At 39.9% G+C, this 23,832-nt stretch overlaps 1 protein-coding gene across 2 annotated transcripts in view; it reads left to right on the top strand.

The window, feature by feature from the left end:
* Positions 1-23,832, top strand: part of CTNNA2 (catenin alpha 2) — a 637,223-nt gene that overhangs the window by 55,768 nt on the left and 557,623 nt on the right. The window contains exon 1 of one of the 2 annotated variants that reach the window (XM_042467967.1): positions 13,326-13,446. The exons of the other annotated variant lie outside the window; for it this stretch is intronic. The gene's annotated coding sequence lies outside the window, so the exon portion shown is untranslated. Of the gene's footprint in view, positions 1-13,325; positions 13,447-23,832 lie in introns of those variants that run through there. 2 annotated transcript variants of the gene reach the window in all.

Here is a 23,832-nt window from a genome sequence, read left to right as displayed (position 1 = left end):
AAGGTTTTGAAGTGGTGTTGCAGCTTGATTTTAATCCTTAATCAGTACTAATATTCTGTTAGTTTTCCTTTTAGCTGTTTTAGTCAGTACTTGAGTTTTAAAACATTCACCTGAAAAAGTGTTCCATTTAGCTTCAGACAAGAGATTTATGATATTGTTTCATATATAACTCATTTTAGGTTGCCTGAAACAAAATGAATAATAATAATAATAGAGATTGGTTGCTCTGATTTTGTTTAGATAATGTTGGTGTGTGTGATTCTCATAACTTGGATATTTAAGAGAAAATAGTTGCTACCTAATTTGTTAAATGCTTGCAATATTTTGGACTTAATCCTGTTTGATGAAAGAAATGGCTGTTGATGCATATTGGAATTCTATCTGACTTTAACTGAGCAGTCGTGTTGAAGAGGTAGCTTGCTTGGCTGAGCTGAAGATCTATGCCAATATGTGAACAAACACTACAGAGCCAGAAGCAAATCTCACCAAGTGGAATGTTGCAGCATAGCATGAAATTAATACTTAAACACCCATGATTCTTGGTTAAAAATGTCCACAGGCAAAATAAATGTGTGTTGCCTATATGCTTTTCAGTAGGCAACACATAAGATAAATGTATGTAAATCCTGGAGCTTTCCAAGTACCTAAGGATGTTTGTAGGCAGAAACTTGAGCTTGGAGTATCCTGTGCAGAAGAAAAGGAAGATGGACTAGTTAAAGAATAAAAGTAATTTGTGTCTGAAAGTAAATACTATACTCTCAATAACAGGAACAGGTGAAATAAATCACTTGGATGTATCTACATGTTGACTCACAGTTCATCAACTGACTGAATGGGTCTATCTATTCTAGCTAGGACTAACCTACAGAATGCCAAGCACTCAGTTACAAAAGGACTTCTTTCAGTGGGGAAAAATAATTTTGTTCTTCTTGTTGTGTGCCTCCAAGTCATTTTTGACTTATGGCAACCCTAATACAAGCCTATCATAAAGTTTTCTTGGCAGGTTTCTTCAGAGAAGGTTAACCATTACCATGTTCTGAGGCTGAGAGAGTGTGACTTGCCCAGGATCAGCCAGTGGGTTTTTCTGCTCAAGCAGGGATCTCCAGAGTCGTAGTCTAACACTCAAACACAATAGTTGAAGTTTAGTGGATGGGAAATGAAGTGAGAATTTACAGTGTTATTGAAAAATAGGTTTAGTAAAAACAATGTAGGAAATGGCTTTATATGAGTTTAGACCATTGGTCCTTCTTGCCAGGTGTTGCTGACTCTGGCTGGCATCAACTCTCCAGAATTTCATGCGGATTCATTCTCACTCCTATATGAAGACCCCAGGTATTTTGTGATGTCTCCCATTGATGTATTATTATACACGACTGGTATGGTGTCACTTCTAAAATCGACAGGATTGTATGTGTTTAGGTTATGTATAATACTTTTGCCTGGTAGGGAAGTAAGAAATACCTAACCTAATTATTCAAAAGACCTCATAGTTCAATTTGAGGCTCCTACTAACTTTATATTTTATAGTGTGAACTGTCAGGAACTTCAAAATCATATTGCCAGCACTGTGTGCTCGAAATATGGAGAAATTGAATGCTGCCAATAGCTCTGTCCATTAAGATGTTTATGTCTGGCGATTGGATGTCAGATCAAGTTGGAGCTGAACTATTTAGCTTGTGGTATTTTTCCCCTCCTGCTGTTAAGATCAGTAATGCCTCTATAGAATGTTGCAGGCATTTGATAGCTTAAAACAGCTACTGCTTCTTAGCAATTGTCCAGATATGGTGACTTTTTAAAAATCAGATACGTGTAATTGTGAGAGAGTAGTAATTTATATTCTGGCATATGTACGATAACCTTTCTCTGTCAGTGGAATGTGCCTCTTGAACTGTGGTGCTGTTTACTCATTTGCACAGATGGCAATGAATTATTGGACCCATTTGGTGCTATTGTCGGAGAATAAGGTCACAGACTATTTAAACTGTGCCATTTTTTATCCTGATTGCTCCTAATCTGGTATTAAAGTACCATGAAAATTGACTTAGAGTATTTTGAATGGCAGTTTATTTAGTCATTACTGACAGCCCATACATATAGGTATAACCTCATTCATACATTAATAGCGTTTTCTTCTTTAAGTATACCTTTAGTTCAAGGCCTGTGTTTTATTCGTCCAGATCACTTTAAATGTCAGTACGTAGAGAGATCTTGTAGCATCTTTGAGACTAACTGAAAGAAATAAATTGGCAGCATGAGCTTTCATAGACTTCAGTCTACTTCCTCAGATGCACTTTAAATGTTAGTTGAAGCGGTTTATCCGAACACCATTTCTGAAAATTGGGAATTACTGGCGAACATTTCCATGAGTTCTATCATTTCTCCAACCAGTTTTTGAAAGATGTGTTTGGCATGCTGTGTACGGAGTACTGCCTCTTCCTCGCATCCATGATGACTGATGAAATTTGGCTTTAATGTCACTGGATGTTCACCACAGGTGGGTGTTCTTCAAAATGCTTACCTTCAGGGAACTTTTTCTACAACTCATTTAGTCTGCTGAATATAAGAAGACTCCTGCTGGAACAGACCAAAGGAATAACTAGCAGAACATCCTGCTTCCAGCAGCTGCCAACCAAACGCTTCTGGGAAGCTGCAAGCAGGATATGAAGACAATAGCCCTCTTCTGCAGTTCTCTAGCAGCTAGTATTTCCACATGTCACTACTCTCATCCTGGAATAACATTGTTGTTGTTGTTGTTGTTGTTGTTGTTATTATTTATTACTGTGGGAGGGTACAATACAGATAAAACTGTTTGAACATGCAAGTTAAAACACAAAGCATAAAACACATTAAAATCATCCAACATAAAATTAAAAATACACCAATTTAAATACAACAAGTCAAAAATTGATTGGGGAGGGCTGCCAGTAGAGATAGGTCTCTAATACTGTTTTAAATTGCTACAGACATCATGGTAGCCCTGTCTTGTATGGATTTTGTCATCTCCCAAGGAATCTTGCGTTGTTTTAGTCTAAGTGTGGTGCATTGCAGAGATGAGGATTCTGGACAGTTCTGAGATGTGTCCCTGGCCTGCTTTGTCTCCTGGATCAGTCTATAGAGTGGTAGGGAGGTACCTGCAATTTACTTAAGACTTACAAGAGTCCTCCAAATACTATGAAAACTATTGCTTTGGCTCCTAAATTGACATCTTCTGCTAAAGATAATGATGAATTGTAATGTTGCTATTTTTAGGGGGGGTTTTGTCTCTGTGCAGTATGCCTGCTTGTATATCCCATCTGTTTGCAGTGTGCTTTCTGCTGATCAGTTTGTCTGCCTGTATTAATTTGGCTTTGACGGCAGGATTAGCCTCACTATAGTGAAATCTGCTGCTGTTGTCCTGCAAATTCTGCCAACTGGACCCTCATTATACTGAACTTGTCCTGCATTTCATGTGATCAGCACATTTTCCATCGTGCCTGAAGCTGAGAGCTTAGCAACTTTTAATCAAATTCATTTCAAAGAACATTGTTACAGTCTAGACTGTATCACTAGAATGAAGTAATGCTGCTGTGATTATACCACAAGAGTGGAAAAGCAGAAAATAAAATCTGACAGAACCATTCCAAATTAGAGTCTCTGCATTTAGTTTGGTTTGCTTGCAGGAGAATGATGCTAGCTTCTAATTCCTGCTGACAGTATTGTATTCCCGAGATAAATTTTAGAAGAATAGTTGACACTGGTGAGTAGCAGCTAAAAGAACAAAAGGCTATGGTATGAAAAGATAATGTCATAGAGTGCTGCTTTTCTTGGCAAGTGTACTACTTGTCAAATGCAAAATGTTGGGACAACATTATCAATGTTTGTGCAGAGGCTTCCTCAAATACACAGTGTGCCTTGATGTGGTTCTGGCTTTTGCCTAGTGAACCAGAATGCAGGAGGAAGTGCAAACCTGCACCTGGCATAGCTGGAACTATTGGTCCTCTTGATTCTGTTTTGAAATTCCACAATTGCATGTTGCCTGTAGCTGTAGCATGCTTCATCAAATACAGGGAACAGGGGAAAGCGTTAGATGAAATTGGCATCCCGCCCCCCCCCCCCACGCCGAGGACTTAAACTGAGCCTGAATACAGTGACAAGATTGCCACTCCATATTCTGTAATAGATCTGGGGTTTCTTTTTCCTTCTGCACTTGCCTGCTATTTTGAAAGCGTAATCAAGAGAATTCTGATTTTCATTTTCCTCAAACTGACCAGCCATTAATAGTTCTGAAACACATGGGGTTGGAGCAGGGTTTTGTGGAGGAGAGCCAGGTTTTCAGATAATGTTTTAGATCCAAACAAAATCCCGTTTTGTTTCAAGAGTAGCGTTCTGGTAAGACTTTTCAAGAGAAAGGTTCATTTAAATAAATCAATAAATCAATAAAACAGTGATGTGTATTCCACAAAATAGAAAGCTTCTTTCTGGGGTTTAAAAGACTGGATATATATGAAATATGGAGTGTTACTCTAATTTAATTGTTGCTATGGTTGCAATAGTTCTGTGATTCACACAAAGAACTGTAGCCATAGATGAAAAATGAAAGGACATTTAGGTTCCAGATATATAGAATGTAAATGTCAACTATCTTGGATGCAGCAGGAGTATATAAATTTGTTGATCCTTATTAGACTGGGTTGGGGGAAAGCTTGTGCTAATTTTGACCTATTTTATAGGTGTTTGGATTGTGGCAGAGCATTTTCCCACCTTACTGTTGTTTGATAGTAAACATAAATAAGCAAAGAAAATTCCTTTACCAAGCTCATGTGTGATGCATTGTAACCTGAAGGGGATTATGTTGAGTCTTCAGGTGTTCAGTAGAATAGGTATCTAAAATATGTTGCTGAAGCTGAGGGAAGAGTTATCTTTTTTCCTAGGGGTTCGAGAAGTGTTTGAGAATGGGAAATATATTCCAATTTGTACTAAGCCCTGACTTTTTCAAGCTGGGGAAGGGATTAATGAAGACGTGAGCTGAGAAGATGGATCAGATACCCAAGCAAGGTTACTCTTAAGAACCTAGACACACAAATAAGATACTAATAAGATGTAGTTTCAAGAAAGTTGAATTCTGCTGAGTCTTTAAGATGGGGAGAAGACAGCAGGGAAGCAAACTTACCTCAGTGTATAATTAAACATACAAAATCGCAACCTGTTTCTCTTGTGACTTTGTATATCCAAGCTTTTCTACAAAGACTAAGTTGTAGCGAATGTCCTAGAATCATAGAATCGTAGAGTTGGTAGAGACCACAAGGGCCATCCAGTTCAACCCCCTGCCATGCAGGAACTTCAATCAAAGCATCCCAAATAGATGGCCATCTAGCCTCTGCTTAAAGACCTCCAAGGAAGGAGACTCCACTACACTCCGAGGAAGGAGTGTGTTCCGCTGTGGAACAGCCCTTACTGTCAGGAAGTTCCTCCTAATGTTGAGCTGGAATCTCTTTTCCTGCAGCTTGCATCCATTGTTCCGGGTCCTGTTCTCTGGAGCAGGAGAAAACAAGCTTGCTCCTTCCTCAATATGACATCCCTTCAAATAACAGGGCTATCATATCACCTCTCAACCTTCTTTCCTCCAAGCTAAACATCCCCAGCTCCCTCAGTCTTTCCTCATAGGGCATGGTTTCCAGATCCTTCACCATTTTAGTCACCCTCCATTGGACATGCTCCAGTTTCTCAATGTCCTTTTTGAATTGTGGTGCCCAGAACTGTACACAATATTCCAGGTGGGGCCTGACCAAAGCAGAATAGAGTGGCACTATTACTTCCCTTGATCTAGAGACTATACTTTTATTGATGCAGCTTAAAATTGCATTGGCCTGTTTAGCTGCTGCATCACCCTGTTGACTCATGTTCAGTTTGTGGTCTACTTGGACTCCCAGATCCCTTCCACATGTAGAAGTCTCTTGTTCAGTCAGGTATCCCCCATCCTATATCTGTGCATATCATTTTTCCTGGTGCACAACCTGGAGTTACAGGTGAGTTGTGATGTGGCCATGTTTGTGGACAACACTGAACATTAAGGTAGCAAGAATAAAAGTGGTTTGAGAAGAGTTTCAAAAGGATTTCTCCAGATTGAGCAGAAATTAATGTTAAAATAAGAAATGAAAATTCAGTATAAATATGTGCAAAATTAGATATACTGTATGAGGATGAAAGGTTTCAACTTCTGATATACACTGGTGGAATCTGAGCTGTAAGCAACTGATAAAGAAAATGATCTTGAGATAATGGTAAACAGCATGATGCAAATGGGAAACCGGTTTCTGGGCAATATTTTTTAAAAAGGCTAATTTCATGCTAGGCATTATTAGAAAACTACCAGAAATAAAGCTGCCAAATAATACTGGTCTTAAACATATCAATGATGCAGCCACATGTCCAATATTGGGTATGTTTCTGATCACAACTTTTCCTCAAAGAATCACTATTCTTAGAAATGTTCCTTTTGTACAAAATTGGTGAATTTTGTGTAAAAACAACCAACTTTCTACAAAAATCCTTGTGCGTTCCTGGAAAGTGATTTTTTTTGAGCTAAATTAGGTTTTTGTGGAGGTTTTTTTTTTTGGTGAACAATATGTTGGTGCAATATGCCTTTAAGCAACAGAAAAAATGTTTTGATTGACTGAATGATGATTCATAACCAACATTCTATATTCCTGGACCAGGAGACTGTCAGATGTGAGCTATTGTTGGAGCAGCAGGTTATTGCATTGAGCTACTCTGTTTTATTTTGTAGCTGTGAAGCAGACTTTGAAGTTGATTGAAAGTCAGAGAGTTGTGTGTGTGTGTTTGTGTGTATGCTATTTTATATTGTTCATATTATAACTGAAGATAAAAACCTTTGGGAATTTGGATGAATCAACTGTCTGTCATTGTTCCATTTAAGTATGAAAAGTGGCCAGTGCACTGCCAATACCAATTGCTGGTTTTTGTTGTTGTTTGTTTTTATACTCTGCTGTGTATATTGTTTTGGCTGTAGCTGGGTGATTTTTACCCTGATTGTGCCAAGAGTTAGCCTTCGTCCCAATTTATTATACTGGCCAAGAGGAAATTGATTTTTCAAGTGAAAATTATAGGGGTGCTTTTTAGGGTGAGTGTGTGAAGATTATGATGTTCATTCAAAAGATACTGTTTCCAGGAGCAGGGAGAATTGTGGGTTTTGTGCATTATTGGTGATTTTTACACAAATGTGCTTCTGGAAACAGGCAACAATGAATTAAAAGATATAAATATAAAATATGATCATAAAAATATGATCATCTCAGTAGCTGAAATTCCTTGATGCCTCGCAAATTTCACTGTGGCTTGTATTCTAGTCCAAATTCTGTACTGATTTTTTTATTAAAAATGGTAATTCAGAACTGTGGTTATATAACCATACATTTCATGTGTTTTGGGTACTGTTCACTTTCTCCTTATTTCCAGTGAAGCCAGCAGTCACTATTGCTGTGATCTTTTATAAGTATTGTATTTGACTTGTAATGCAAGAGTGCTTTTATTTTAACTTTTAATGTTTTTGCCAGTTCTAAGATACCTGCAGAGTTTGGGGGATTTATAAAAAGTACATTGTTCATGGCAGGACATCAAAGTGGATATTTGTACACTTGAGGCTGTGTTAAATTTGGGAAACATTGGTTTAAGCAATCTGAGTTTGCAGGATTAACCTTTTTGACGTTGTGCAGAATTTGGTTTTCATCATTTTCAACATTAGCATACTTGGTCAGTATGATCTTTCAAAATGATTATCACAGATTGCTCTTCACTTGCCTTGCAGTGGGTTAGAGGAGTTGGAAACCGCTTAGAGATCACCTCCACTTTTTTAAAACAAGTGCAAGAGATGTATGCACAGTCAGCCATCAGTTGCATTAAATTAAAACTCCTGCTTTGGTTTATTGAGGCCAGTTTTTGGGGAGCCTGTTTCCTGGATATGCTACCAACATGACTAGAAATCTTGGCAAGGGGAGTGCTTTTTCTTTTACATCAAATACTTTCCCTGTATTGGCACAGAGAGAGTTGATAAATGCTGTGACAATGACCCAAGAGCCCTTCTCCATTGTCTGGTCACTGCCAAAGCTCTGATTCTTAGAGCATTCTTCTGGCAACGATCCTAGAAGAAAAAATGTGGCCTTGGGCCAGTAGAGATGGTTATGAATTGGACTTTGGATTAGGTTATAGGTGATGATTACACTGTAAAATTAAGCCCTCTATTTGCTCCTCAAATCAGGAAAAAACAGAAGAACAGCAGCATATTTCCACATTCTCTTATGCAGGTTCTCTCTATCAAGCCTATTAGACTAACCATGCTATGACAGTGATTGCCTCCCAATGGTTACATTAAAGCCATTAAATGAACAGCTCTAGATTTCTGGTTTAATGCTGACCCTCAATTTTTCAACATTTGACATCTGCTTCTTATGCTTAATATTCCAATTTCTAGCTGCAGCAGTTCCACAGGGCTAATGGCAGTCCTTTCTTTTCTGTGTTTCTTGCCTTCTCCCCAAAGTGTGAACTGTAAATGATGGCCATAATTTGGGGCCACAGTTAGGAATGTTAGCTTAAATCTGTACTTGGTATTGCATGTGAATTTATAAACTGCATCAAATTCAAATGTATTGTTTTGAGGATAAACACAAAGCATCATTCAAAACATACACATGCAAACCTTGATGCATTAAAAGTATAATGGTAACACCTCTGCTCTGACATCTTCAAAATTGTGAGGGCTTCAAGATGTAACTTTGGAAAGAGCCATGCTGGCTCAGACCGAAGGACACTGTTTCTGAATTCTGAATGTGTTCTCACATTCTTTTCACACAAAGGCTAGCCAGTTGCCTTTTAGGAGTCCATATGTTATTGCTCATATGTCTTAATAATTATTATTTACATGCAGACTGCTCTATTACTTAAGAAAACATTACGACTGGTAGTCATTGATAGTCTTGTCCTCCACGAAGTTGACATCCATTGATACATCTTGTGATGAGCAAATCCCACAGGTTTACTGTGCCTTGGGTGAAGATGTAATTCCTGTTTTATGTGCTTGTCTCCCAGAATTAAGCTTTGCTACATAGCTCCAGGTATTATGAAAGAGAGAACAAAACTCTCCTTATTCACTTTCTCTGCAACATGCATATTTTTATCCAGTTCCATTATGTCTACTGAGCAACCCAGACACTGTAACCTTTCCTCATGTGGGGGTGTGATGGATCCCTTCTCCAGGCTGCGCCTGCAGTTCGAAACCTTTGTAGTCCTTTCACTATCCTTGACCCTTTTCTACTCTAGACCCTTCCCTAGTTTGGATACTTGGGTCTCAAGCTGATCCCTATATGGAGCAGTGGATGTTTTTGTTCAGTGAACTCACTGTGGCAAGCATGACAAGACTATAAAACTTAACAAGAACAGCTAGACACAGTTGTAAAAAAGAATAAAGAAGTACAAGTTGGTTAATACACAAATTAGATCACATTCACCCCACAATTAGATCAACATTAATCCCTGAATTATTTAATCATTCACAGTTCCCCCAAATCTTATTCAGTTCTTCCCCTGGCTGACTGTCCTATATTTGTTAGAGCTGTTCTGTATTTCTAAGCCATCTTTCCCCAAACTCTCTTCAGTCTTTCCTCTGTATTTATGCTGTCTTTCCTCTACTTGCCCTCTGTCAGAGACAAGTCTCAGTTTTCTATCCTTTCTCCTCCTTTCTCCCCTTTCACAGCATTCCCTGAACTGTGATTGTCTGATTCCAATCAAGAGTTGCTTAGCTTTCCTCTTCACAGGAGGTTATGCCAACACTTGGTCATTTTGATGTGGTGCGGAACAGGGCGTGTGCCATGGGCGCACACACCATTGCTTCCGGCATGCACCATTGCTTCTTCCGGCGCAGCTTTCAGCTTATGTTGAAAGCTGTGTATGGTGGATCCGCGTATGATGCAGGCGCACTGTATATGTGAAGCACATCATTCACCTAAGTAGTATGGAAGAGTTAAACTGTATGTGAGATATAAAGTGAAAGCTGCAGAAGATCATAGAATCATAGAATTGGAGGAGACCATAAAGGCCATCCAGTCCAACTCCTTGCCATGCAGGAATACACAAAACACTCCTGACAGATGACCACATTGATAGGATTGCCAGATTGTAAAATAGAAGAAAGCAAAATATTACCACATCTTGCCTTCTGTCCTGTGTTTATTGATCCTAGAGAAGGCTTTAACTATGAACGAGAAGCTGTAGATTGAGAGATCACCCTTTTCCAGATCTGCATGTGGAAACCGTTCTGCCAACAGAACAAACCTGTGAAATCTTTCCTCCGTAATCTGTCTGTTTTGTTGTTCAAGTCTGATAGCAAAGAGAATATGAAAGTGTGACTAAACTATAATTTCCAAAATGTGTCTGTCATGGATAAATTGTGAAAAATGATTCTTTAAATAAAAACAATTAGTCCATTAATTAATCCATAGTTAGCCATTAGTCCATTAGAGCTATGGTGTAGTGGTTAGAGTATTGGACTAGGAGTCCAGGAGACCAGAGTTTGAATGTGTAGTCTCCTTGACATTGGGCAAGACACACTCGCTCATCCTTAGAGAAAGGCTTAGAGAAATCCCTTCTGAACAAATCTTGCCAAAACTGCCATGTAATAGGTTTGCCATAAGTTGGAAATACCTTTAAGGCACAAAACAGAAAGAGATTATGCAAGTTCTATTCTGCAACAAGATTGTTCCTGTATCAAATTATCAATGTCACACACACACACACACAAGGTTTAAGGATGCATATATTAAGCTGTTCCATTTAACCACCTCAAAAACTTTCTGTGAATGAGTGACTGAGCAAAAGTTACTTCAGGGTGTATTTGCAAGCATTATCTGCTATATTACAATGCCTTAAAGAAAACAGGAGAAACCAAAAGAGTAATTGACAGGGATAGACCTCAGTGCTGTGCATGATCAAAATATAAAACTTTTTCCAGTTTCATTTTAACCAGAAAGTGATGTTTATGTGTCTTAGAACAATGTGGTCCTGGAGAAAGAATAGTTTCACTTTATGAAGTATTTCCAGTAGTAGCAATAGTTGGCTACCAAACTCTGCAAATTTAATGGTTGCTGAACAGTTCAAAATGAGACGCATGATAGTCCACTTGAAGCAGAACATGGGTGAAAGATCACCTTGTATTTGATTTGATTCCTTGTCATACATTGTGAATCTCCTTCTAACATTTTGCTGTGTCACCATTAATATGTGAAGACAATTATATAACTGAAAATGATTTTTTTCCAAACTCAAGGCTTTTGTTCAGATGCCTGCTTGACTTCACCTAGGGCCTTTTAAATTTTCACAGCCATTGAAGGCTAGCCATTGATTAAGATATGCAGCATAATCCTAAAAACGGATAAATGTGCTTCAATGTAATGCCAAGGAAGTGGTTCAGCATTTCCCTTTGATATTGTAAGGCATGAATGAAAGCTGAAGTGGTTTTGCAGTCAAATACCTTTTCCATAAATTCCATAAATTCCAGCTGTTTATGAGTCTCAGTTTTCCAACCCCACTTATAAATTTTTAAAAGAACACCCCTTTTGTAAATTGATCTCTTAGTCATTGGCCTGTAAAAACTTAGTTTCCTTTCACCTCTTCCTTCCAACTGAAGGTTGGATTTAATATATTGCTACTTTTCTTGCTTTTGAAGAGAATATTTCCAGATCAAATGTTCCCATAATAAACTTTTATTTAAAGGGAGGTACTGACAGTTTCTTAGCCTATATTTGCAAGTTAGTGAATATGCATTCCAGCTTGAGGCAAAAATGAGAGATCATTTCTAGAGATATATCTCCCTAATTTCAAAAGGGCATGATAAAACAGTGGTATATAATGTGCCCCTCTTAACTGGGAGAAAATTGGCATGAATTTATAGCTGTAGTAATATAATTCCCTGCTGTATCACCTTCAGATGTTAAGTTCCGACAAAACAAAAGTAGCCAGTGTAGGAGCACTGAGAATCATGAGGAAGATACTGGTGTGCTCAGGAAAAAGCTGTAGTTTAAGCCAACAGCATAAACATGGAAGGCACAGATCAATCCCCCAAACAATTCAGTGACAAATAAATCAGCTCAAAATCTACAGAAAATTCTTAGTTGAAAAGGAAGCACAGAAAGCTAGAGAAGCATATGGAATATATCCTGCAGTAGGATAATGCTCAGCAATGATGTAAACTCAAGTCCTTTGACTTGGACTTGAGTCAGGCTCAAGTCATTTCAGTGACTTGATGTGAACTTGACTCTGCCATAAATGAAGCACTGACTCAATTTGACTTGAGACTTGTAACTTTTAAGTTACTGACTTACTTGCCTTGGAGGAGGAGGAGTATTCTAAACAGTTTCCTAGCAGCAAGGAATACTTGCCTTTGGAAGTGCAGGAAGCTCTTTTTGGAGGAGAACACAGCAAAGGAGTTAGGCAGCAGGCTTGAGGTGGGGGAATCCTTTAAAGCTTCTCCTAAGTAGCAGACTGCCAAGCAGACCTCAGCCTCAAAGTCAAACTTTAGTTAGTTTTCCCATTTGCTCTTGTATCCCTGCTGCTTCTTCCTCACCCCCCCCCCCCCGTGCCACTGATCTATTTCAGCAACCTGGATCCTTTTCCTTTCCCCACCTCCATCAGAAATACATACACACAGAGGGAACAACCACATGGTCCATGACAGTCTTCTTGCCCCTTCCCTTCTCCTGATACACTTCAATTGTGCTGCTCAAGTTACCATCTCCATAGCCAGTCCAAAACCTCACTGACCTCTCCTTCCCTTTCCTTTGCCTTGCCAACTGGTTGCCAGCCCCCTCCCTGCCCCCAGTCATCAGCCAAGAAGTTGAGTTCTTTGGTTAACTGTTATGTTAAAGTTGACTCCCAGACTAGGATTTGAGACTTGGAGTAAAAGACTCAAAACTTCACTGATGCTGGGTAACTAGCTGGGATTCTTAAAACAAGGACTTCTATTTGTGGATATGCTTTATTTCTGGCAAGGATTCAACCCCAAAGCCCTTCTGCTTTATATACTATTTGCACTGTAAATCTCTGAGAAAAGATGGAGATGACAACTCAGCAGAAGACAGTTCTAGATATTGCCTACATCTGCCTCTTAGCATTCATGACATTTTGATCTGAATTATGATACACAATAAATAAAAACAATCCCTGTAGACTCTTTTCCCAATTTGTTTTCTCTTTGATCTTTCAGTCCTTGGGTTACAATCAGCAGTTCAGTGCTTACTGCATTCTTACTTTGAGACAGTCTGTCAGAAGAGTTGGAAAGTGCTGCGAGGGAAAGAAGGGCTTCCTTGCTGATGTCCTGCCAAGATCATGACCCCTGTGCTCACTTGATCAGAGGCTTAGGGGATTACTGACAAAGGTGTCATTGAAAGACTCTCTTACCAGGTAACATTTGTAATGAGATTGAGCATTTAAGGCTTAGTTGGAATCCTATCCCAGCAGTAATATTAGATTATCTACCTTCTTCCTAAGAGATCTCAGTTGTGGTGCCAAATGACATACTATTATAGGGAAAGCTCACCTGTCTCTAGTTGTTTTAGGTAGTTATGCACATCATTATGTTTCTGTGAACTTTGTTTTGATTTTTATCTCTGTATTGCTTTATATTGCTCTGACTACCTCTTAAGGTCAAACAGATGGTTTGGCTTGGGGATCTCATTCTGTTAGCAGAATCAGGAGGAGAGCCATTCTCCTTCCGCAGTGAACCCCTGTATAAACTTAACTTTGGTCTCCTGGTCTAGAGGCCATGAAACTTCTTTGAAGCTACTTTTTCATAGATGTAAAAAGCTTCAGAAGAAGGGAAAGAGAAGAAATTTCTGTTGCAGTGATTTTAAAGTACTGGAGCAGTGATTCTCAAACTTTTTACCTCTGTGGTCCCCCTTTACAGCTGCATGCAGACATCGTGTACCCCTACTCAGTGTAGTGACTGAATAAATGTGGTTTGTTTAATGTGCATATCTTTGACCACATTTTTATATATATTCATATTTTAGCATTTTATAAGGGAATAACATCATTCAGATTAGAGCAGTTTATTTAAATAAATCCAACACCTAACTCAAGACAAAGGAGTATTTTATCTCTGATTTCTAAGCTGTCAGATAAGATAGGGAAACAAATAAGTGAGGAAGAAGTTGCCACTGTGAGTGGACACCATTTCAAGTCCTAAGGAGATGGCACTATAGGATGGAAAGGGCCCTCATTCTTACCACACATGGACACAGAAATTCAAACATGCCAAGGGAGTAAAGTATTTGACAGAAGGAGGCACTGCTGTGGGATTGAACCAGAAAGAACTGGTGGGTGAGAGGGGGGATTCTCAGGCAGGAACAGACAGAGAGGAGAGGAAGAAGTGACAATAGCCAGCAATGAATGGGATAGGTGTCACCTTCTCTCCAAGACACTGCTTCTCCTAGTGTTTACCCTTCCTCTGGGTGTGGGTATGGCTGTTCCTTGGATGGAGTGCATAGCCCCCCTTTCTCTCTCATGTGTAGACTCAAATTTACAATTACAAAAACATGTTGCACCTATATGCACACAGCTGACCTCCACAACATTCCCCAATGCCTGAAGTCAAGCCAGCAATAGCAAGTACATTTCTATACTACTTACCAATATATGAAGCAGTTTACAATCTGTAAACTAATTACTTCCAACAAGCTGGGTACTCATTTTAGGAGAAGGATACCGGACAGAGTTGATCCAGAGCCTCTGGCTGGTATTGAACTCACAACCCTGTGGTTTGTGAGTGAGTGGCTGACTGCTCACCCTTCAGATGTCCCTCTGATGAGAGCTCTAAAAAAGCAAAGGAGCCCCAGGGAGGCTTCAAAAAGTGGAGCCAACCCAAGGAGCGGCCAGTGGGTGGGAGAATGCAAGGAGAAGCAGCTCCTTAGAGAGAATGTGAGATCCCCCCCCCCCGCAGTCACTCCAGCCTCCACATTGCTTGGGCTGCTCTTGCTCTTTGCTGGTGATGCTGCTATTCCTTAGATCAGGAGTTGCAGCAGCAGCAGCAGCAGCAGCAGCCAGCCCTGCCAGTGCAAGGATACCTATCCCATTCAACATTGCCTGTTGAAACTTTCCTCTCTCTTCTTCCTTGTGTTTGTTGTTCCCTGTAAATCCCCCTCTCATTCGGCATCTCTTTCTGGCACATTTCCATGGCGGTTCCTTCTCCTGGCAAATATCTTTCTCCCTTGGCTTGTTTGTATTTGCATGTGTGTGCATACAGTGAATGAGTGCCACTCTTCCTGCCTCTCTTCCTCTCTCTTCTTGAGCAGACCTGAAAAAATTTCTTGTGCCCCATCTTGTGCAACTATTGCACCCCCCCTCCAGGGTCTCATCCCACCATTTGAGAACCACTGTACTAGAGGAATCATGGTTTTAGCTCTCCCCTTCCTCCATTCACTAATAAAATAGACATCTTTGAATTTTATGGCAAGATGTTTCCTTGTATGTTTTTTTTTAAACTGCTCTTGAAATTGTGCCCGATGTGGCAATTACAGAATAGAGAAGACAGAGTGTTCCAAAGTGAATGGATGATCACAGAAAGCAATACTGTCCTTGGTTACTTCAAGATCACTGTCAATATTATCGCTCTGTTTTGCTTTGGTCAGACCATAGCTGAAACATTGTGTCCAGATGTGGGCACCACAGTTTAATGAACACATTGATAAGCTGGAACATACCAAGAAAAGGGCAACCAAGATGATAATGGGTCTGGAAACTGATCCCTATGAGAAAAGATTGGGTTATCTGGGTGTGTTTAGTCTAGAAAAGAGTAGACTGAATATGTGCTGTCAAGCAGAATGACAGGGTGATGTGAGTGAGTAGGAGATTCCTCCTAGTGTGCCAAGGATTGGGGCCATATTTATGTCCATTAATTAAAACTTTCTTTTTTTGTTTCCTGGAAATTTTCTGTGGATTAGGCTAATTGCCTGACTGGCATTAAACTAACTTTGAGCAGCAGTGATGTAGAATATGGAGTGAGCTTGTGTTCTGATATTGTCCTTAGGATAGAACTTGAAGCAGTAGATTCAAACAAGAAGAAAGCAGATTTCAACGAAACATTAGGAAGATTTTCCTGATGGTAATTGCTGTTTGACAGTGGCTGCCACAGAAAATGACAAACTTCTTTTTACTGAAAGTTTTAAAACTCTGGGTAGACTCTCACCTCGTTTGGGTTGCTGTAACTGTGAATTTCTGTACTGGCACCAGGTGACACTTGGGGTCACATCCAATTCTATAAACCTAAGGATATCTTGGGCGGGATACATACCGCCAAAATGTAGCATGGCGGCGGCAATTCTAGGGTTGGGGAGCGCACACCATTCACACACTCCCTAACCCTAGTACGTCCTCCATACATCAAAATGGTGGCATCCTGTCTACATGGGCGCTGCCATTTTGATGTGACGGCCGTGCCGCGTCCAAACGGCGCAGCACAGTGTGACATACTGGTGCCGCTACAGGGTGCTTGTGGTGCCCTTTCAGCGGTGCCAAAAGGAGCTCTGAAATGCAGCTCCTTTCGCCATGCTTATCACTGGCGTGGCCTTTACACAGCCGCACCAGCAATACGGAAGAGAAAGGGGCCAAGAGGCCCCTTTCTCTCTTTCCCCACCGCTGTTGAGGTGTCCTGGGGCATGAAGCCCCAAGGACACCCCTTTCCAGGTTGCAGGGAAGCAGCGTTTTGCCACTTCCCCGAGGCCTGGAAAAGCAGTGGATCGGGGCCTCTGGGGCTGCCGGTGTGGCCGCTCAGGCCCCGATCCGTTGGGGAAAGGGTGGGTGCAGGCCATCCCAAAGGGGCGGTCTGTATCCCCCTTGGACATGTAAGACCAGCCTCATAGATCACAGATTGAAGCCCTTTACATACATGCTACTTCCTTTGTTATTGTTGTGTGCCTTTGCGTAATTTTCGACTTGCAGAGAACCTACGACAAACTTTTAATAGAGTTTTCAGAGGCTGAGAGAATGTGAGTTGCTCAAGGTCACCCAGTGGGTTTCTATGGCTGAGTGAGGAACTGAACTCTGGTCTCCAGAGCTGCAGTCCAATTCTCAAACCACTACACCACACTGGCACTTGTTTTTCTTACTACTTGTATGCATTTGTTCAGCATCTAGAGCAAACCTACCAGTTGCAGCCATAATTTCTTATGGTCTCTTCTAAAATACATTTTTGCCCTCCTCTCCAATTTAGCTTGAATATACATCTATGTCCAATTACATACCTTCTCATCAGTGATGGAAATCTCTATCCCTTGTACCTGCTGATCTCATCATTCTCCAAAACTGACATACAAGAGAAGCTGTATGTGACTAGTGACCAGTGACCTCAATTTATGAGCAGTTTGCTGCTGATGTAGGATACCTTGGATCAAAAAAAAAAAAGACCCTTCTTATACATGGATTTTTGATACACAGATTCAAGAACCCCGGTTTTAAAATTTTTAAAAAAAAGTATAAATTTCAAATATCAAACCTTGATTTTCCATTTTTCATAAGGGACACCATTTTGCTATGTCATGATATTTAATGGGACTTGAGCATACACTGATTTTGTTATCCACGGGGGATCTTGGAACCAAACCCCAGCGTATAATAAGGGTCCACTGTACAATGAAACATTTGAATGGTCCTCTCCCATCTTGGAAAGATTATGCTCCCCCTGCCCTTTTTGGATTTTTGTTCATATTTTAAGACTATTTTGTGAATATTTTCACAGAAAAAACAGTTCTGACAAAATGCTGTTTCCCCTTTCTCTCTCACACACAGTTTTTTCTACACAGTGCCTTTCCTGAGTTTCTGGGGTGCTATACTGCTGGACCTCTTACCCTTTCCCTCCACCACTCCCTTCTCCTTCTGTGTCATGTCTTTTTAGATTGTAAGCCTGAGGGCAGGGAACCGTCTAACTAAAAAGATTGCATGTACAGCGCTGTGTAAATTTACAGCGCTTCATAAATAAAGGTTAATAATAATAATACTAATAATAATATACAGACGGGTGCTATAGTGCGCCCTTGTCACATGTGAGGGGTGGCACTTCCAGGCACCCCTTGCATATGACGAGGGCATCAAAATGGTGGCACCCTGTACAGATGGGCGCCACCATTTTGATGCAATGGACACTTAGCGTCCGCACGTCACGGCTCCATTGGTGCACTGCGGCATCATAATCGTGCTCAAGAAGAACCCGCTTTTTGTGTGTTCTTTTTGCTCCGTGGGGAAGTCCTGCAGTCTGGAGGCTTCAGCTTCCCCACAGAGCAAAGCAAAGTGCCGGGAGACCGCCTGAGATCCCCTTTTTAGTTAAGGAGAACACAAAGTGTGAATATTCTTTACACTCATTTTCCTGACACTTGAAGGATATCTGATTCGCAATTCCATTCTGAAATTAGTAGCAGTGGTTTGGTTCTGTCAAGTTGCTGTTTTTCATCAGGAAAACAAAATGAAGACGTGAACCACAGAACACCATTCTGGTTTCTCTAGAGTTGTTAAATTTCTCTTGGGCCATAACAAAAGTGCTTTGCTTTGTACCTTTCATTAAAACCAAAACTACATTCTAAATGGGGGAAGGTGTGCTTGTTGCAGGAACATCATTCCGTATGGGGTATTAAACAAAATTGGGTTGATATTTAATGCTTATTCTAGGGCACTCTTTGGAAGGAACATGTAGGAGAGGTTTCCATTATACATAGTAAATTGCAGGATCAGTTTAAGATTGCTTTTATTAGTGCAGATGCTGTGTTTAAACAAACACAGATGCCAACTTGTCCATTCTCTTAATTTGGCTATTCACTTAATTTGCATCCATTTTTGTTCTATTTTCTGAGATACATGTTTGCTTTTAGTTTAGTTCTTGTGCTGTTAAAAATAGCTGTTTATAGAATCAACACTGTTAACTCTTAGATAACATTGGGAACAGCTGTCATAGGGGGAGTAGAAACTTACTTTAAGCAGCATATATTTGATCTATACCTCATCAGTCTTTAACTATTAGCTTTAGATTTGGCCTCTGTTGAGAATGCAGTTGTTGTTCTCCTGATAATCAAGCAGGACAGGGATATCTGCAGTATGAAAACGTTAGGCTTTTGTAACGCAAATGCAACTGATTCAGAATCCAACCTGTCTAGATTTTAGTTTGAGCTAGCATAGTGCAATATCAGTTATCTTTCAGGGAATCTGGAAATATCTGTACTACAAAGTTATAGCAGTTGGATATTACTTTCTGCTGTCATGGCTTCATGCTGCAGGATCCTTGGGATTCTATTGTCTGTCTTGCAGTTTGATAAAGTTCTCAGAATTCTCTGCTAGAGTTCTGGCACAATCTCCTAAACTACAATGAAAGAGAACACCAAGCGCATTACCAAAAGGAAAAAAAAAAGCAAGATTCCTTTGGATGGAGACATGATAATTCACGTGGTATAGAACTGCAGTAGTTGTGCAATATATGTAAACTCAAGGCCTCTTGTTATTGATCTTTTCACTGAGCAACTCTTAGTGCATTTTCCAGAACACATTTTGCAAACCACTGTGTTAAACTTTTCTGGGTTTGATTCTGACTACTACTTTTTATCAAGTTTTGTCGTATCCATGAATGTTTGTCCCACATAACTTTTACATAACTGTGGGGAACATTCTACCCTTAGAGTCAGCTTGTTTCTTTTAAATTGAACTTGCTGCTCCCCATCACACTCTTGCTAAAATTCATTTGGGGGGGAAATTGTTGCTAATCAAATTATTTTTGTCTCTTAGATATTTAAGGTGCTTTAAGAATATCCTATTCTGTTCCCCAAGGGCAGGGGGAAGGCTCTTTAAAGCAGTTGGACTTCCTGAAAATGACATTCAGGCCACACTGTTAATTCTTTTGATCTACTAAAGATTCTGATCATAATTTCATAAATGAAATAATTACTCTAAACTTATACCTGGAGTGCATATTTTATCTTCTAATCTGGGCTAACAGTTAGAAGCACCCCACCCCTCAACTGTTCCTTTTTTTGCACTCCACCTGTTCTTAAAATGCAAAATAATTTGCCTGCTGATTTTGTATAGCTATTATCAAAGACAGTATATCTTGCAGCGATAAATGCTTAATATTTTTTCTTTGATTGTTTTAATGCTTTTATTGTCTCCTTCAACTTTTAAGCTTAGTCATTGTTCTTTAAAAGCTTGAAATGTAATTGCTCTCCATGGTTTTTTCATTAGGTGCTGTAGGCCATTCTAATTTTTTGCCCTGTAAATCAGTGGGGTCAAGAATGGTTGCTTCAAGGACAAATAAGGAACCTTTCCATTATTTTCCTTCTCTGTAACATCACAAATTGCATTTTGATATTGCATAAAATAAGCTGAAAAACAGTACTACATCCCATTGCTACTCTGCTAAATGCTGTTGCTTGGATATACAATTTTAACAGTGAGTGTGATTATATTTGTACTGGGAGAGAATCCATCAGGGGAAGGTGGATCCTCACTACTTTTAGCATTTGAATGAAGAGTAGATGCCATTCTGAAAGAGCTGCAATAGCCAAAAGCAAGTTAATGGGGCTTGATATAGTAATTACTGGAAGAAATTCAATCTGTTATTGGAATTCATTCTGTTAGCTTTGGTTGAACTGCAGAGCCAATATTGCTCATTGTGATACACATTTTTTTTTCCACTCGTGGGGATTATGGAGAATGCATTTGAGGAAGAGTAATAGACCCATTCGGTATGAAATGGATTGTACAAAGAACTTCACAGGTGATTTATTCAAGAACATTTGAACACTTTAAAAAAAAACACTAGAGAGAAAGCATTAGCCATTTATTCAAATGTGTAGTCCTCTCCATTGTAATGCAATTGAGTTAGTTGAATAGAGTGATGAAAATTTTTAGTAACAAAAGAGAGCATGTGTGTCTGTCTCTGCCATAGGGGATCCTGTTAATGTGCACCTCAGGACTATTTTTTAAATGGACTATTTAATTTTAATGAATTAAAAACTGACTGTAGCCAATGTGGTCTAGTGGTTAGAATGCCCACTCAGCCTTGGAAACCCACTGGGTGACCTTAGGCAGGAGGAAGGCAGTGCCAAACCCCCAACAAATAATAAATCTTGCCAAGGAAAACCTCAGGAGAGGATCACCCTAAGTTGGACTTGCCGGCACATTTTGTTGTTGTTAACCACTGTCAAGTTGATTTCGACCCATAGCGAGCCCTCCACTGCTCTCTTTAGCTCCTATAAACCCGTGATCTCCTTAATGGAGTCCATCCATCTATGTGGCCTTCCTCTCTTTCTCCTTCTCTCCATCTTTGCCAGCATTATTGTTTTTACAAGAAAATATGTAGTATCATGTTGAATCACTACTACTCTCTTAATGATAGTAGGTCTCTTCAACACACAGAAGTCTTGAGGTTTGCTGCAAATGCTTGCTGCCTTTTTTTGATAGGGCTGTGAAGGACCATGCTACAAAAACACTCACTTCTGCATTTGTAGCTGCTGGAACAACACAAGTGTGATCAGTATATAACTTAGGTTCCTGATGAGCCTTGCCTTTCTTTTTGCTAACTACACCTACTTATACCAGCACTGTCCATTAACAAAGACTGTGAAAGTGAAGTTCCTTTTTTATGCTTTCCCAGCACTCCTTTTCTTCCTTTGTCTACCTGGAAGCTTTTTTAGCTGCGTAGGGATTGGGGGTATGGTGAAGAAGGACGTGAGAAAACCCAACTTTTGGTGCCAGGTTGCAGCAGTATGTCTATGGTAAGCAAAGCAGTAGAGTTTGAGCAGGGAGAGAATGGGATTCCACACTAGCCAACCTATTATAGCTGTGCTTGCTTGTCAACAACAGGAAAGATAAGCAGCAGCTGCCTCCAAAGTCTGTTATTTAGCATGTGTGAACAGCAAAACAGAGAGAAATGTAGAAAGCAGATAAGCCTGCCTCACCTGTTACCTGCATCATTATTAAAAGAAAAAGAACCTTAGGCGCTTTACAGAGTGTCCAAAAAGGGCCCTCTGCCGGCGCTGCTGGTTGCTGGGTCCGGGAACCGCAGCGGACAAACCGCGCAATTCCCAGATGCAGCAAAAAGAACCCACAAAAAGTGGGTTCTTTTTGTGGCACGGAAATGATGCTGCAAGTTGCCAATGGCGCACATGCGGCGTCATTTCCACCACGCGACATGCAGATGCTAAGCATCCGCTAAGTCAAGATGGCGTAGTACGTGCGCAGCATGTACTTTCCGCCCGTGCGGAACGGGCCTTAGATACATAAATTTGGTCACCAGAAAGGGAAATCATAAGCAAAATGGAGAATGATGGGGGGGGGAGTCATCATTTTTAGATGTTCAGAAGGTTCTAAATGTTGCAGTTGTTTCATCTCGCATGTGAATGTTGTTTTAAAGAAAAAGTTTTGCTGGAACATGTTGAATTGCTCTTCCTTTTATGTAGAAATCCATATTCTTTCTGCCTCTGGTACCAAATTGTATGTTAAAGTAGTAATGCCCAGGAATATTTCTATTTCATTAACTGAGCTATATCTCTCAGTGTGAGAGTTATCTGCACTACAAATGTCCTTTAGAATGTCATTTGTGCTGAAAGCCAACCACAGATTTGTACTCATATGCCCTTTTTAAATGATGGCTTCTCTTTCATTTTTTAACTTTGTGTATTTTGCTTGATTTGATTTCTTCTGTATTCTAATTTAATCTATGTTAATTTTGGTTATGGTAGGTTCTGGAAAACATTGACCCTGTTATTTCAAATATTTTTTAAAGAAAATTAAGAAGAATGAGTTAGATGGGAGTTTTTACAGGCTAGCAGATTAGACTAAATTAATTTTAAAGATCACATTTATATATTAGAATAAGCAGCAATAGAGGCTGCAGTTAAAGCTGAGGGTGAAGTTACTGTCCAGTGATAATGGAGCCACTGACCATGCCTAAGCATAATCACACTCAGCACAGAGTTAATCCCTGGTTCCCTGATCTGTATTTCAACTGACCAGCAGCGCCTCTGGATTTATGAAATAAGCTTCAGATTGTTTGCTCACATCTATTCTGTTACTGACATCAGGCCCTAGTGAAAACTAGGGAGGGCACCTTTAATGGTTGCGTAGAAGAGGGAATTTCAACAAGAGTTGCTTGTTACTTGCTTGTGTGACCAGAAACACCTGCTTCAATTCCTTCTTCTATACAAACCTTAAAAGTCCAGGAGCCTTTTCCAATTTTCACTTTGGCAACCCTAGTCAAGAGCATACCTGAGGCAACATGCCCCGAGACTTTCAGATACCTCTCTCAGCAATTGCTTGTATATGTTAAACAGTATGGTGTGTGTGGAATGGGAAGATAGAAAACCTTGGGACTGTGCAATGATCTACCAGCACCCCCTCTTCCTGAAATCACCTTTTCCGGAAGGACTGAAACCTACAAAACACTATCTCCAAGTTTCACTGTGGAAGAGCAACCTATTGCACTGTATAAGAATAGCAATGACAGAACTAAATAATGCCTCTATAGAGTAATTGTCCTCTGAGAATGGAAATGGCTTCTTTTTTGTAGATCAACCAGATATGGACCAGTTGTTTCTAAAGATGTTCAACAAGCATACTTTTGGCACAGTTATTTTTATTTTAAAAGGTCAATGAACAGTCCTGTGTTCTGGTATGACCATGTTCTAGTCATCTTATTTCCATTTTTGATACAATTATCGCTTTGGTAGATGAAGGGAATGCTGTGGATGCAGCATATCTTAATTTCAGTAAAGCTTTCACTGAAGACCCCCATGGTATTGTGACAAACAAACTAGT

This window comes from Sceloporus undulatus, chromosome 5, assembly GCF_019175285.1.
Source record: "Sceloporus undulatus isolate JIND9_A2432 ecotype Alabama chromosome 5, SceUnd_v1.1, whole genome shotgun sequence".
Lineage (NCBI taxonomy): Eukaryota > Metazoa > Chordata > Lepidosauria > Squamata > Phrynosomatidae > Sceloporus > Sceloporus undulatus.
The sequence above is the reverse complement of the archived record's forward strand: the minus strand, read 5'-3'. Positions and strand labels throughout refer to the sequence as shown.